Source organism: Arachis hypogaea, chromosome 10 (genome assembly GCF_003086295.3).
Source record: "Arachis hypogaea cultivar Tifrunner chromosome 10, arahy.Tifrunner.gnm2.J5K5, whole genome shotgun sequence".
NCBI lineage: Eukaryota > Viridiplantae > Streptophyta > Magnoliopsida > Fabales > Fabaceae > Arachis > Arachis hypogaea.
Window position 1 is genome coordinate 59,758,253 of NC_092045.1, and position 16,068 is coordinate 59,774,320.

The 16,068-nt window shown below is 40.3% G+C and overlaps 1 non-coding gene across 1 annotated transcript; it reads right to left on the reverse strand.

The window, feature by feature from the left end:
* Nucleotides 1-8,452: 8,452 nt before the first annotated feature.
* On the reverse strand, nt 8,453-8,560 carry LOC112718606 (small nucleolar RNA R71). Its single transcript, XR_003160938.1, has one exon. It is a non-coding gene; the product is annotated as a small nucleolar RNA R71 (small nucleolar RNA).
* Between the last annotated feature and the right edge of the window lie 7,508 nt (nt 8,561-16,068).

A 16,068-nucleotide genomic window follows, 5' to 3' on the forward strand; every position in this document is an offset into this window, starting at 1 on the left:
AAATTATCAGTTTGAATTATTAGAAGAATGAAAGAGCGTGAAATAAATAATTGTTACTTTAATTATGGAGAATATGTTGGAGTTTTTGGAGATGCTTTGTCCTCTGATTTCATCTTTTCCTTGAAATCCTTTTCCCACACGCACGGTTCCTTCCATGGCAAGCTCTATGTAGGGTGTCACCGTTGTCAATGGCTACTTCCCATCCTCTCAGTGAAAATGGTCCAAATGCTCTGTCACAGCACAGCTAATCATCTGTCGGTTCTCAATCAGGTTGGAATAGAATCCATTAATTCTTTTGCGTCTGTCACTAACGCCAAGCCTTCAGGAGTTTGAAGCTCGTCACGGTCATTCAATCCCAGAATCCTACTCGAAATACCACAGACAAGGTTTAGACTTTCCGGATTCTCATGAATGCCGCCATCAATCCGGCTTATACCACGAAGATTCTGATTAAGGAATCTAAGAGAAGCTCATTCAATCTGATGTAGAACGGAGGTGGTTGTCAGGCACATGTTCATGGATTGAGGAAGGTGATGAGTGTCACGGATCATCACCTTCTCCATAATTAAGCGCGAATGAACATTTAGATAAGAACAAGCGTGTTTGAATGGAAAACAGAAGTAATTGCATTAATTCATCGAGACGCTGCAGAGCTCCTCACCCCCAACAATGGAGTTTAGAGACTCATGCTGCCAAGGAATATAAAATCCAGTTCTATAGACGTCATGAGATACAAAATAATTCTCTAAAAGTTGTTTAAATAGTATACTAGTATCCTAGGTTTACAGAAAATAAGTAAACTAAGATAATTGGTGCAGAAATCCACTTCTGGGGCCCACTTGGTGTGTACTGGGGCTGCGACTTAAGCTTCTCACGTGCTTGGGCTGTTTTTGGTGTTGAACGCCAGGTTGTAACGTGTTTTGGGCGCTGAACTCCAACTGGTAACCTGTTTTTGGCGCTGGACGCCAGACAGCAGCATGAAACTGGCGTTGAACGCCAGTTTACGTCGTCTATTTTCGCGCAAAGTATGAACTATTATATATTGCTGGAAAGCCCTGGATGTCTAATTTCCAGACCAATTGAGAGCGCGCCAATTGGACTTCTGTAGCTCCAGAAAATTCATTTCGAGTGCAGGGAGGTCAGGATCCAACAGCATCAGCAGTCCTTTTTCAGCCTAAATCAGATTTTTGCTCAGCTCCCTCAATTTCAGCCAGAAAACACCTGAAATCACAGGAAAATACACAAACTCATAGTAAATCCCAAAAATATGATTTTTGCTTAAAAACTAATAAAATTCTATTAAAAACTAATTAAAACATACTAAAATCTACATGAAATTACCCCCAAAAAGCGTATAAAATATCCGCTCATCACAACACCAAACTTAAATTGTTGCTTGTCCTCAAGCAACTAGATAAATAAAATAGGATGAAAAGAAATTAAGAAGTAATAATATCTCAGAGTTTTAAATGGAGCTCAGATTCTTATTAGATGAGCGGGGCTTGTAGCTTTTTGGCTTCCGAATAGTTTTGGCATCTCACTTTATCCTTTGAAATTCAGAATGATTGGCATCTATAGGAACTCAGAATTCAGATAGTATTATTGATTCTCCTAGTGTAGCATGTTGATTCTTGAACACAGTTACTTTATGAGTCTTGGCCGTGGCCCTAAGCACTTTGTTTTCCAGTATTACCACCGGATACATAAATGCCACAGACACATAACTGGGTGAACCTTTTCAGATTGTGACTTAGCTTTGCTGATGTCCCCAATTAGAGGTGTCCAGGGTTCTTAAACACACTCTTTTGCCTTGGATCACGACTTTAACCACTCAGTCTCAAGCTTTTCACTTGGACTTGCATGCCACAAGCACATGGTTAGGGACAGCTTGATTTAGTCGCTTAGGCCTGGATTTACTTCCTTGGGCCCTCCTATACATTGATACTCAAAGCCTTGGATCCTTTTCACCCTTGCCTTTTGGTTTTAAGGGTTGTTGGCTTTTTTCCTTTTTTTCTTGATCCAATGATTCCTAAAATTTTTTTTCTTTTTTTTCACTGCTTTTTCTTGCTTCAAGAATCAAATTCATGATTTTTTAGATCATCAATAATATTTTTCGTGTTCCTCATTCTTTTAAGAGCCAACAATTTTAACATTCATAAAATTCAAGATCAAAAGTATGCACTGTTTAAGCATTCATTCAGAAGATAAAAAGTATTGCCATCACATATAATTAATTATAATTTTCTTTATTAGGAACTCAAAAAATATAAATTAATCTTTATTCTAAAAATCTACTATTTTATTCATGTTTGATGATGATGAGAAAAATAAATTATAACTTAATTGAAAATAAAATCAAAATAGATATGCTAATTACTACTGCTCCTATATAACTTCTAAGGTAAAATCCTATAATAATACTATCACAGAGTTAAAGCTATAATTAGAACTTAACAACCTGTATTTTGGGAAGTAGATGTTCCTCTAGTTTGAAGAATTAATTTCTGACGTTTCAACTCCCTCAAGTTCACATCCTTGCTCTTCCTGTTCCCTTAGGTGCCATGATCTTAATGAGTTTTAGCTCAGTGATCATGGCAAATCACACCAAACTTAGAGGTTTGCTTGTCCTCAAGCAAAAGAAAGGAAAAGAGAGGAATGGAAGGAGAGGCAATTTCGAAATTCTAAAGATATGATGAGTTGAAAAAGATATGAGAGGAAATTAAAAATATTTGAAAAGAAATTAAAGAAAAATCAAGAAATATGTTTAGGAAAAAAAAATTTTTGAATTGAAGGATGAGATTTTGAAACATGTTTATGCAAGAAATCATGAATTGAAACATGAAAAATTAAAAAAATTGTGAAGTAAAAACGAATTTACCTTCTCCCCACCATCCTGGCGTTAAACGCCCAAATGCTACATGTTTTGGGCGTTTAACGCCCAATTGCTGCTTTTCCTGGGCATTCAACGCCCAGTAGTTGCTTCTTTCTGGCGTTGAATGCCAGGAAGTCCTTTGTCATTGGGCGTTTTTCTGAACACCCAGGATGCTGTAATTCTGGCGTTAAACGCCCAGAAGGAGCTTCTTTCTGGCGTTCAACGCCCAGAAGATGCTCCTTTCTGGCGTTCAACGCCCAGATGGCTATCCTTACTGGCGTTGAATGCCCAGTGGATGCTTCTTTTGGGCATTCAACGCCCAAAACATTTTTTACTGGCTTTTTCACACCAGTGAGCTTCCAAATTCCCCTGTAACTCTGTGAATTCAAGCAATTGCTATTTTACCTTTTGAAGATATTTTGACATATACCTGTAAAAATTTAACAAAAACAAATAAAATTAAATTTTGTAAATGGCTGGGTTGCCTCCCAGCAAGCATTTCTTTATTGTCCTTAGCTGGACTATTACTGAGCTCAAATCAAGTCTCAGTTTTGAGCATTCTTGCTCAAAATTGCTTTCAAGATAATGTTTAACTCTCTGTCCATTAACAATGAACTTTTTGTTAGAGTCATTATCCTGAAGCTCTACATATCCTTATGGTGATACACTTGTAATCACATATGGACCTCTCCACCGGGATTTTAATTTCCCGGGGAATAATTTGAGCCTAGAATTAAATAGCAGAACTTTCTGCCCCGGCTCAAAGACTCTGGATGACAGTTTCTTATCATGCCATCTTTTTGCTTTCTCTTTGTAAATTTTTGCATTCTCGAAAGCATTGAGTCTAAATTCCTCGAGCTCATTTAACTGGAGCAATCATTTTTCTCCAGCTAACTTGGCATCAAGGTTTAGGAATCTGGTTGCCCAATAGGCCTTGTGTTCCAGTTCCACTGGCAAGTGACATGCCTTTCCATACACGAGCTAGTATGGAGAGGTCCCTATAGGGGTCTTGAATGCTATTCTGTATGCCCACAGAGCATCATCCAAGCTTCTTGCCTAATCCCTTCTATGGTTAATTACTGTCCGTTCCAGGATTCTTTTAAGTTCTCTGTTAGAGACTTCAGCTTGCCCATTTGTCTGTGGATGATATGGAGTGGCTAACTCCATAACAAACCAAAGCAGAGTAAAGTTGTTTATTGCAGAAATGAGTGCCCCCATCACTGATTAATACTCTAGGGGTACCAAATCTGCTAAAGATGTGTTTCTGGAGGAATTTTAACATAGTCTTAGTGTCATTAGTGGGTGTTGCAATAGCTTCCACCCATTTGGATACATAATCCACTGCCACCAGAATATAAGTGTTTGAGTATGATAGTGGGAAAGGTCCCATGAAGTCAATACCCCATACATCAAACAACTCAAACTCTAAGATTCCTTGTTGAGGCATGGCATAACTGTGAGGCAGATTACCAGATCTTTGGCAACTATCACAATTAAGTACAAACACTCGGGAATCTTTATAGAGAGTAGGCCAGTAGAAGCCACATTGGAGGACTCTTGTGGCTGTTCGCTCACTTTCAAAATGTCCTCCATACTGGGATCCATGGCAGTATCATAGGATTTTCTGCGCTTCTTCTTTAGGCACACATCTACGGATTACTCCGTCTGCACATCTCTTAAAGAGATACGGCTCATCCCAAAGATAATACTTTGCATCCGTGATCAGCTTCTTTGATTGCTGCCTACTGTATTCTTTGGGTATGAATCTCACTGCCTTGTAGTTTGCAATGTCTGCAAACCATGGCACTTCCTGGATGGCAACGAGTTGCTCATCTGAAAAGTTTTCAGAGATCTCAATAAAAGGGAGGGACGCCCCTTCTACTGGTTCTATTCGGGATAGGTGATCTGCTACCTGATTCTCTGTCCCTTTTCTATCTCTTATTTCTATATCAAACTCTTGCAGAAGCAACACCCATCTTATAAGTCTGGGTTTTGAATCCTACTTTGTGAGTAGATATTTAAGAGCAGCATGGTCAGTGTACACAATCACTTTTGATCCTACTAAATAGGATCTAAACTTGTCAATGGCGTAAACCACTGCAAGTAGCTCTTTTTCTGTGGTTGTGTAGTTCTTCTGTGCGTCATTTAGAACACGACTAGCATAGTAAATGACATGCAGGAGCTTGTCATGCCTTTGTCCCAAAACTGCACCAATGGCATGGTCACTGGCATCACACATTAGTTCAAATGGCAATGTCCAGTTTGGTGCAGAGATGATTGGTGTTGTGACCAATTTAGCTTTCAGAGTCTCAAATGCCTGCAGACATTCCTTATCAAAGATAAATGGCGTGTCAGCAGCTAGCAGGTTGCTCAGGGGTTTGGCGATTTTTGAAAAATCCTTTATAAACCTCCTATAAAATCCTGCATGCCCTAGAAAGCTTCTGATTGCCTTAACATTGGCTGGTGGTGGTAATTTTTCAATTACCTCTACCTTAGCTTGATTCACCTCTATTCCCTTGTTTGAAATTTTGTGCCCAAGGACAATTCCTTCAGTCACCATAAAGTGACATTTCTCCCAGTTTAAAACCAGGTTAGTCTCTTGGCATCTCTTTAGAACAAGTGCTAGATGGTTAAGACAGGAGCTGAATGAGTCTCCAAATACTGAAAAGTCATCCACGAAGACTTCCAAAAATTTTTCCACCATATCAGAGAAAATTGAGAGCATGCACCTCTTAAAGGTTGCAGGTGCATTGCACAGGCCAAATGGCATCCTTCTGTATGCAAATACTCCAGATGGACATGTGAATGCCGTTTTCTCTTGATCCTGGGGATCTACTGCAATTTGATTATAACCTGAATATCCATCCAGGAAGCAGTAGTATTCATGACCTGCTAGTCTTTCTAGCATCTGGTCTATGAATGGTAAAGGAAAATGATCCTTTATGGTGGCTGTATTGAGCCTTCTATAATCAATACACATACGCCACCCTGTAACTGTTCTTGTAGGAACCAGTTCATTTTTTTCATTATGAACCACTGTCATGCCACCTTTCTTAGGGACGACTTGGACAGGGCTTACCCAGGGGCTATCAGAAATAGGATAAATAATCCCAGCCTCTAGTAACTTAGTGACCTCTTTCTGCACCACCTCCTTCATGGTTGGATTCAGCCGCCTTTGTGGTTGAACCACTGGCTTGGCGTCACCCTCCAGTAAGATCTTGTGCATGCATCTGGCTGAGCTAATGCCCTTGAGATCACTGATAGACCACCCAAGAGCTGTCTTGTGTGTCCTTAGCACTTGAATTAGTGCTTCCTCTTCCCGTGGCTCTAAAGTAGAGCTTATTGATGAGCGGATAATTTATACGCTTTTTGGCATTATTTTTAGTATGTTTTTAGTGTGATCTAGTTAGTTTTTAGTATATTTTTATTAGTTTTTAGTTAAAATTCACTTTTCTGGACTTTACTATGAGTTTGTGTGTTTTTCTGTGATTTCAGGTATTTTCTGGCTGAAATTGAGGGACCTGAGCAAAAATCTGATTCAGAGACTAAAAAGGACTGCACATGCTGTTGGATTCTGACCTCCCTGCACTCGAAGTGAATTTTCAGGAGCTACAGAAGCTCAATTGGCGCGCTCTCAATGGCGTTGGAAAGTAGACATCCTGGGATTTCCAGCAACATATGATAGTTCATACTTTGTCCAAGATTTGATGGCCCAAACCAGCATTCAAAGTCACCATCAGAATTCCCAGCGTTAAACGCCGGAACTGGCACAAGGATGGGAGTTAAACGCCCAAACTGGCACCAAAGCTGGCGTTTAACTCCAAGAAGAGTCTCTACACGAAAATGCTTCAATGCTCAGCCCAAGCACACACCAAGTGGGCCCGGAAGTGGATTTTTATGTCATTTACTCATCTCTGTAAACCCTAGGCTACTAGTTCTCTATAAGTAGGACCTTTTACTATTGTATTTTCATCTAGGGATCTTTGGATATCTTTGGATCTTTGGATTTTTGGATATCTTGGGATCTTAGATCATCTTGGGATCTTTGAATCTTTTGATCATTGGGAGGCTGGCCATTCGGCCATGCCTAGACCTTGTTCTTATGTATTTTCAACGGTGGAGTTTCTACACACCATAGATTAAGGTGTGGAGCTCTGCTGTACCTCGAGTATTAATGCAATTACTATTGTTCTTCTATTCAATTCTGCTTGTTCCTGTTCTAAGATATCACTTGTTCTTCAATTCTGCTTGTTTGGGCGTTAAACGCCAGAATGTGCACCATTCTGGGCGTTTAACGCCAGGATGGCACAAGAGGGAAGATTATGTTTTCAGTTCAATTTTTTTTTCAAGTTTTCAATATTTTTCAAAATCAAATCTTTTTCAAATCATATCTTTTCAATCAAATCTTTTTCAAAATCAATTTCTTTCCATTTTCAAGGATACTTGCTATCAATTGATGATTTGATTCAACATTTCAAGTATGTTGCCTTTTCTGTTGAGAAAGGTTTAATGTTTGAATCATATCTTTTCTTGTTAGCCAAGTTATTAATTTTTAAAATCAAATCTTTTTAAAAAATGTTTTTCAAATCATATCTTCTCAATCACATCTTTTTAAAACCAATCATATCTTCTTAACCACATCTTTTTCAAAATAGTTTTCAATCAAATCTTTTTGATTTCTAATTTCAAAATCTTTTTCAAAAATCACTTGATTTCTTTTCCACTCTTGGTTTTCGAAAATCAATTAGTGTTTTTCAAAATGTTTTCAAAATCTTTTACTTGATTTTCGAAAATTACTTCCCCTCTCATCACATCCTTCTATTTATGGACTAACACTATTCCTTAATGCCCAATTCGAACTCCATCTTTCTTGATAAGTTCAAATTTTTTACCTTTTCCTTCTATTTTTCTTTTCCTCTGACACCTCAAGGAATCTCTATACTGTAACATAGAGGATTCCACATTTCCTTGTTTTCTTCTCTTTCATATGAGCAGAAGCAAAGACAAAAGCATTCTTGTTGAGGCTGACCCTGAACCTGAAAGGACCTTGAAGTGAAAGCTAAGAGAAGCTAAGGCACAACTCTCTGTAGAGGACCTACCTTGAAGTGAAAGCTAAGAGAAGCTAAGGCACAACTCTCTGTAGAGGACCTAACAGAAATCTTCAAAGAAGAAGACATGGCAGCCGAAAACAACAACAATGCCAACAATGCAAGGAAGGTGCTGGGTGACTTTACTGCACCTACTCCCGACTTCTATGGGAGAAGCATCTCTATCCCTGCCATTGGAGCAAACAGCTTTGAGCTTAAGCCTCAATTAGTTTCTCTAATGCAACAGAATTGCAAGTTCCATGGACTTCCATTGGAAGATCCTCATCAGTTCTTAGCTGAGTTCTTGCAAATCTATGACACTGTCAAGACTAATGGGGTTGACCCTGAGGTCTACAGACTTATGCTATTCCGTTTTGCTGTAAGAGACAGAGCTAAAATATGGTTGGACTCACAACCTAAAGAAAGCCTGAACTCATGGGAAAAGCTAGTCAATGCCTTCTTGGCAAAGTTCTTTCCACCTCAAAAATTGAGTAAGCTTAGAGTGGAAGTCCAAACCTTCAGACAGAAGGAAGGAGAATCCCTCTATGAAGCTTGGGAAAGATACAAACAATTAATCAGAAAGTGTCCCTCTGATATGCTTTCTGAATGGAGCATCATAGGTATTTTCTATGATGGTCTCTATGAACTATCCAAGATGTTTTTGGATAGCTCTGCTGGAGGATCTCTTCATATGAAGAAGACGCCTACAGAAGCTCAAGAACTAATTAAAATGGTTGCAAATAACCAATTCATGTACACTTTTGAAAGAAATCCTGTGAACAATGGGACAAATCAGAAGAAAGGAATTCTTGATATTAATACTCTGAATGCCATATTGGCTCAGAATAAAATATTGACTCAGCAAGTCAATATGATTTTTCAAAGTCTGTCTGGAATGCAAAATGCACCAGGTAGTACTAAGGAAGCTTCATCTGAAGAAGAAGCTTATGATCCTGAGAACCCTGCAATGGAAGAGGTGAATTACATGGGAGAACCCTATGGAAACACCTATAATCCTTCATGGAGAAATCATCCAAATCTCTCATGGAAGGATCAACAGAGACCTCAACAAGGTTTCAACAACAATAATGGTGGAAGAAACAGGTTTAGCAATAGCAAGCCTTTTCCATCATCTTCTCAGCAATAGACAGAGAGTTTTAAGCAGAACAACTCTGACTTAGCAACCATGGTCTCTGATCTAATCAAAACCACTCAAAGTTTCATGACTGAAACAAGGTCCTCCATTAGAAACTTGGAGGGACAAGTGGGTCAGCTGAGCAAGAAAATTACTGAACTCCCTCCTAGTACTCTTCCAAGCAATACAGAAGAAAATCCAAAAGGAGAGTGCAAAGCCATCAACATGGCCGAATTTGGAGAGGAGGAAGAGGCAGTGAACGCCACTGAGGAAGACCTCCATGGACGTCCACTGGCCTCCAATGAGTTCCCCAATGAGGAACCATGGGAATCTAAGGCTCAAAATGAGACCATAGAGATTCCAGTGGACTTACTTCTGCCATTCATGAGCTCTGATGAGTATTCTTCCTCTGAAGAGGATGAGTATGTCACTGAAAAGGAAGTTGCTAAATACCTTGGAGCAATCATGAAGCTAAATGACAAGTTATTTGGAAACGAGACTTGGGATGATGAACCTCCTCTGCTCACCAAAGAACTGGATGACTTGTCTAGGCAGAAACTGCCTCAAAAGAGACAGGATCCTGGGAAGTTCTCAGTACCCTGTGCCATAGGTACCATGACCTTCAAGAAGGCCTTGTGTGACCTAGGGTCAAGTGTAAACCTCATGCTTCTCTCTGTAATGGAGAAGCTAGGGATCTTTGAGGTGCAAGCTGCAAAAATCTCACTAGAGATGGCAGACAACTCACGAAAACAAGCTTATGGACTTGTAGAGGATGTTCTGGTAAAAGTTGAAGACTATTACATCCCTGTTGATTTCATAGTCCTAGAGACTGGGAAGTGCATGGATGAATCCATCATCCTTGGCAGACCCTTCCTAGCTACAGCAAAGGCTGTGATTGATGTTGACAGAGGAGAATTGATCATTCAAGTGAATGAAGAATCCTTTGTGTTTGAGGCTCAAGGATATCCTCTGTCACCATGGAGAGGAAGCATGAAGAGCTTCTCTCAAAACAGAGCCAAACAGAGCCCCCACAGTCAAACTCTAAGTTTGGTGTTGGGAGGCCACAACCAGCTTCTAAGTTTGGTGTTGAACCACCACATTCAAACTCTAAGTTTGGTGTTGGGAGGTTCCAACAGTGCTCTGAGCATCTGTGAGGCTCCATGAGAGCCCTCTGTCAAGCTACTGACATTAAAGAAGCGCTTGTTGGGAGGCAACCCAATGTTATATTTTCTCTATTTTTCTTTGTTATTTTATGTTTTCTGTAGGTTGATGATCATGAGAAGTTACAAAATCAATTGAAAAAGGAAAAACAGAAAGAAAAACAGCACACCCTGGAGGAAGATCGTACTGGCGTTTAAACGCCAGTAAGGCTAGCAGATGGGCGTTTAACGCCTAGTCTGGCACCATTCTGGGCGTTTAACGCCAGAAGGGGGCACCAGACTGGCGTTAAACACCAGTAAAGGGCAAGAACTTGGCGTTAAACGCCAGAAATGGGCACCAGCCCGGCGTTTAGCGCCAGAATTGGCACAAAGAGCAATTTTGCTCGCCACTTGGTGCAGGGATGACTTTTCCTTGACACCTCAGGATCTGTGGACCCCACAGGATCCCCACCTACCCCACCACTCTCTCTCTTCTTCTTCACCCACTCACCAATCACCTCAACACCTCTTCCCCAAAAACCCTTCACCTATCAAATCCCATATTTCTCTTCACCACTCACATCCATCCTTCATAAAACCCCACCTACCTCACCATTCAAATTCAAACCACTTTCCCACCCAAACCCACCCTCCCATAGCCGAACCACAAAGCCATCTCCATCTCCTTCATTTCTTCTTCTTCTACTCTCTTCTTTCTTCTTTTGCTCGAGGACAAGCAAACCTTTTAAGTTTGGTGTGGTAAAAGCATTGCTTTTTGTTTTTCCATAACCATTTATGGCAACCAAGGCCGGAGAAACCTCTAGAAAGAGGAAAGGGAAGGAAAAAGCTTCCACCTCCGAGTCATGGGAGATGGAGAGATTCATCTCAAGGATGCGTCAAGACCACTTCTATGAAGTTGTGGCCTTGAAGAAGGTGATCCCCAAGGTCCCTTTCAAACTCAAAAAGAGTGAATATCCGGAGATCCGACATGAGATCCGAAGAAGAGGTTGGGAAGTTCTTACCAACCCCATTCAACAAGTCGGAATCTTAATGGTTCAAGAGTTCTATGCCAATGCATGGATCACCAAGAACCATGATCAAAGTGTGAACCCGGATCCAAAGAATTGGCTTACTATGGTTCGGGGGAAATACTTGGATTTTAGTCTGAAAAATGTAAGGTTGGCATTCAACTTGCCTATGATGAAAGGAGATGAACATCCTTACACTAGAAGGGTCAACTTTGATCAAAGGTTGGACCAAGTCCTCATAGACATCTGTGAAGAGGGCGCCCAATGGAAGAGAGATTCAAGAGGAAAGCCAGTTCAATTGAGAAGGCATGACCTCAAGCCCGTGGCTAGGGAATGGTTGGAGTTTATCCAACGCTCAATCATTCTCACTAGCAACCGGTCCGAAGTTACTCTAGACCGGGCCATCATGATCCATAGCATCATGATTGGAGAAAAAATAGAAGTTCATAAGGTGATATCCCAAGAACTTTATAAGGTGGCGGACAAGTCCTCTACCTTGGCAAGGTTAGCCTTTCCTCATCTCATTTGTCACCTCTGTTATTCAGTTGGAGTTGACATAGAGGGAGACATCCCCATTGATGAGGACAAGCCCATCACTAAGAAGAGGATGGAGCAAACAAGAGACCCCTCTCATCATCAAATCCCTGAGATGCCTCAAGGGATGCACTTTCCTCCACAAAACTATTGGGAGCAACTAAACACCTCCCTAGGAGAATTAAGTTCCAACATGGGACAACTAAGGGTGGAGCACCAAGAACACTCCATTCTCCTCCATGAAATTAGAGAAGATCAAAGAATCATGAGAGAGGAGCAACAAAGGCAAGGAAGAGACATTGAGGAGCTCAAGCACTCCATAGGATCTTCAAGAGGAAGAACAAGCCACCATCACTAAGGTGGACCCGTTCTTTAATTTCCTTGTTCTTTATTTTTCTGTTTTTCGAAAATTATGCTTATGTTTATCTATGTTTGTGTCTTGTGATCATTAGTATCTTAGTGTCTATGCCTTAAAGTTATGAATGTCCTATGAATCCATCACCTTTCTTGAATGAAAAATGTTCTTAATTGAAAAAGAGAAGAATTGCATGAATTTTGAATTTTATAACAGTTTAATTATTTTGATGTGGTGGCAATACTTTTGTTTTCTGAATGTATGCTTAAACAGTGCATATGTCTTTTGAATTTGTGGTTCATGAATGTTGGCTCTTGAAAGAATGATGAAAAAGGAGACATGTTACTGAGGATTTGAAAAATCATAAAAATGATTCTTGAAGCAAGAAAAAGCAGTGAATACAAAAACCAAAAGAGAAGGAGAAAAACGAAAAAAAGGGGAGAAAAGAAAACGAAAAAAAAAGAGAGAAAAAGAAAGAAATAAAGTTGTGATCCAAGGCAAAAAGAGTGTGCTTAAGAACCCTGGACACCTCTAATTGGGGACTCTAGCAAAGCTGAGTTACAATCTGAAAAGTTTCACCCAATTATGTGTCTGTGGCATGTATGTATCCGGTGGTAATACTGGAAGGTAGAGTGCTTTGGGCCACGGCCAAGACTCAATAAGTAGCTGTGTTCAAGAATCATCATACTTAACTAGGAGAATCAATGACACTATCTGGATTCTGAGTTCCTAAAGAAGCCAATCATTCTGAATTTCAAAGGATAGAGTGAGATGCCAAAACTATTCAGAGGCCAAAAGCTAAAAGCCCCGCTCATCTAATTAATACTGATCTTCATAGATGTTTTTGGAATTCATTGTATATTCTCTTCTTTTTATCTCATTCGATTTTCAGTTGCTTGGGGACAAGCAACAATTTAAGTTTGGTGTTGTGATGAGCGGATAATTTATACGCTTTTTGGCATTGTTTTTAGTATGTTTTTAGTGTGATCTAGTTAGATTTTAGTATATTTTTATTAGTTTTTAGTTAAAATTCACTTTTCTGGACTTTACTATGAGTTTGTGTGTTTTTCTGTGATTTCAGGTATTTTCTGGCTGAAATTGAGGGACCTGAGCAAAAATCTGATTCAGAGACTAAAAAGGACTGCATTCAAAGTCACCATCAGAATTCCCAGCGTTAAACGCCGGAACTGGCACAAGGATGGGAGTTAAACGCCCAAACTGGCACCAAAGCTGGCGTTTAACTCCAAGAAGAGTCTCTACACGAAAATGCTTCAATGCTCAGCCCAAGCACACACCAAGTGGGCCCGGAAGTGGATTTTTATGTCATTTACTCATCTCTGTAAATCCTAGGCTACTAGTTCTCTATAAGTAAGACCTTTTACTATTGTATTTTCATCTAGGGATCTTTGGATATCTTTGGATCTTTGGATTTTTGGATATCTTGGGATCTTAGATCATCTTGAGATCTTTGAATCTTTTGATCATTGGGAGGCTGGCCATTCGGCCATGCCTAGACCTTGTTCTTATGTATTTTCAACGGTGGAGTTTCTACACACCATAGATTAAGGTGTGGAGCTCTACTGTACCTCGATTATTAATGCAATTACTATTGTTCTTCTATTCAATTCAACTTGTTCTTGTTCTAAGATATCACTTGTTCTTCAACTTGATGAATGTGATGATCCGTGACACTCATCATCATTCTCACCTATGAACGTGTGGCTGTCAATCACCTCCGTTCTACCTTAGATTGGATGGATATCTCTTGGATTCTTTAATCGGAATCTTCGTGGTATAAGCTAGAATTGGTGACTGCATTCAAGAGAATCCGGAAGGTCTAAACCTTGTTTGTGGTATTCTGAGTAGGATTCAATGATTGAATGACTGTGACGAGCTTCAAACTCCTGAAGGCTGGGCGTTAGTGACAGACGCAAAAGAATCACTGGATTCTATTCCAACCTGATTGAGAACCGACAGATGAATAGCCGTGCCGTGACAGGGTGCGTTGAACATTTTCACTGAGAGGATGGGAGGTAGCCACTGACAACGGTGAAACCCTTGCATACAGCTTGCCATGGAAAGGAGTAAGAAGGATTGGATGAAGACAGTAGGAAAGCAGAGAGACGGAAGGAACGCAGCATCTCCATACGCTTATCTCAAATTCCCACTAATGAATTACATAAGTATCTCTATCTTTATCTTTATGTTTTATTCATCATCCATAACCATTTGAGTTTGCCTGACTAAGATTTACAAGGTGACCATAGCTTGCTTCATACCAACAATTTCTGTGGGATCGACCCTTACTCGCGTAAGGTTTATTACTTGGACGACCCAGTACACTTGTTGGTTAGTTGTGCGAAGTTGTGTTTATGCCATAGTATTGAACACCAAGTTTTTGGATTCATCACCGGGGATTATTTGAGTTGTGAAAAGTATTGATCACAATTTCGTGCACCACTTATGATTACAGGAAAGGTATCACCTTCTCCCAGAAATGCATATTTCAGGGATGGTGGTAATGGTTTGAGCTCGGGTTTGGGAGGTTTCTCCTCTTCCTGAGGGATTTTCAAAGGTTCTATTATTCTCTCTGATTCCTCCAAATCAGGCTGAACATCTTTAAAGATGTCCTCTAACTTTGATTCGAGACTCTCAGCCATATTGACCTCTCTTACCAGAGAGTCAATGATATCAACACTCATGCAGTCATTTGGGGTGTCTGGATGTTGCATAGCTTTGACAACATTCAACTTGAACTCCTCCTCATTGACTCTCAGGGTTACTTCCCCTTTTTGGACGTCAATGAGGGTTTAGCCAGTTGCTAGGAAAGGTCTTCTTAGAATGAGAGTTGCACTCTTGTGCTCTTCCATTTCCAGCACCACAAAGTCAGTAGGAAAGGCAAACGGCCCAACCTTGACAATCATGTCTTCAATCACGCCTGATGGGTATTTAATGGAGCCATCAGCAAGTTGAAGACATATCCGGGTTGGTTTGACTTCTTCAGTCAAACCAAGCTTTGTGATAATAGATGCAAGTATTAGGTTGATACTTGCCCCAAGATCACATAGAGCTTGCTTGGTACAATTACCCTCTAATGTGCAGGGTATCATAAAGCTCCAGGGATCTTTAAGCTTCTCAGGTAAGCTTTTCAGAATGACTGCACTGCATTCTTCAGTGAGGTAAACTCTTTCAGTTTCCCTCCAATCCTTCTTATGACTTAAGATCTCTTTCATGAACTTAGCATAAGAGGGTATTTGCTCAAGTGCTTCTGCAAACAGAATCTTTATTTCAAGAGTCCTGAGATAGTCTGCAAAGCGAGCAAATTGCTTATCCTGTTCTGCTTGGCGGAATTTTTGAGGATAAGGCATTTTGGCTTTGTATTCCTCAACCTTAGTTGCTACAGGTTTATTGCCTACAGATGTGGATTGGGAAGCCTTTTTAGAAGGGTTGTTATCAGCACTTGTATGTGTCTGATCCCCCACTGGCATTTGAATACCAGGGGTGGAAGCTGGAGTGGCGTTAGACGCCAGCTCCTTGTTTGTTTCTGGCGTCTGAACGCCAGAACTGTGCTCCCTTTGGGCATTCAACGCCAAGTCCTTGCTTGTTTCTGGCGTTGAACGCCAGGAATGAGCATGGTCTGGGCATTCAGCGCCATCATTATTCCTCTCTGGGCTCTGATTGTCCTCAGAGGGATTTTGAGTATTCATTTGTTCATTTCTTGGCTTCCTGCTGCTTTGAAGTGAGGTATTTAATGTTTTCCCACTTCTTAACTGAACTGCTTGGCATTCTTCTGCTATTTGTTCTGACAGTTGCTTTTCTGTTTGCTTTAACTGTACTTCCATATTTTTATTAGCCATTCTTGTTTCTTGTAGTATTTCCTTGAATTCGGCTAACTGTTTTGTTAGAAAACATAATTGC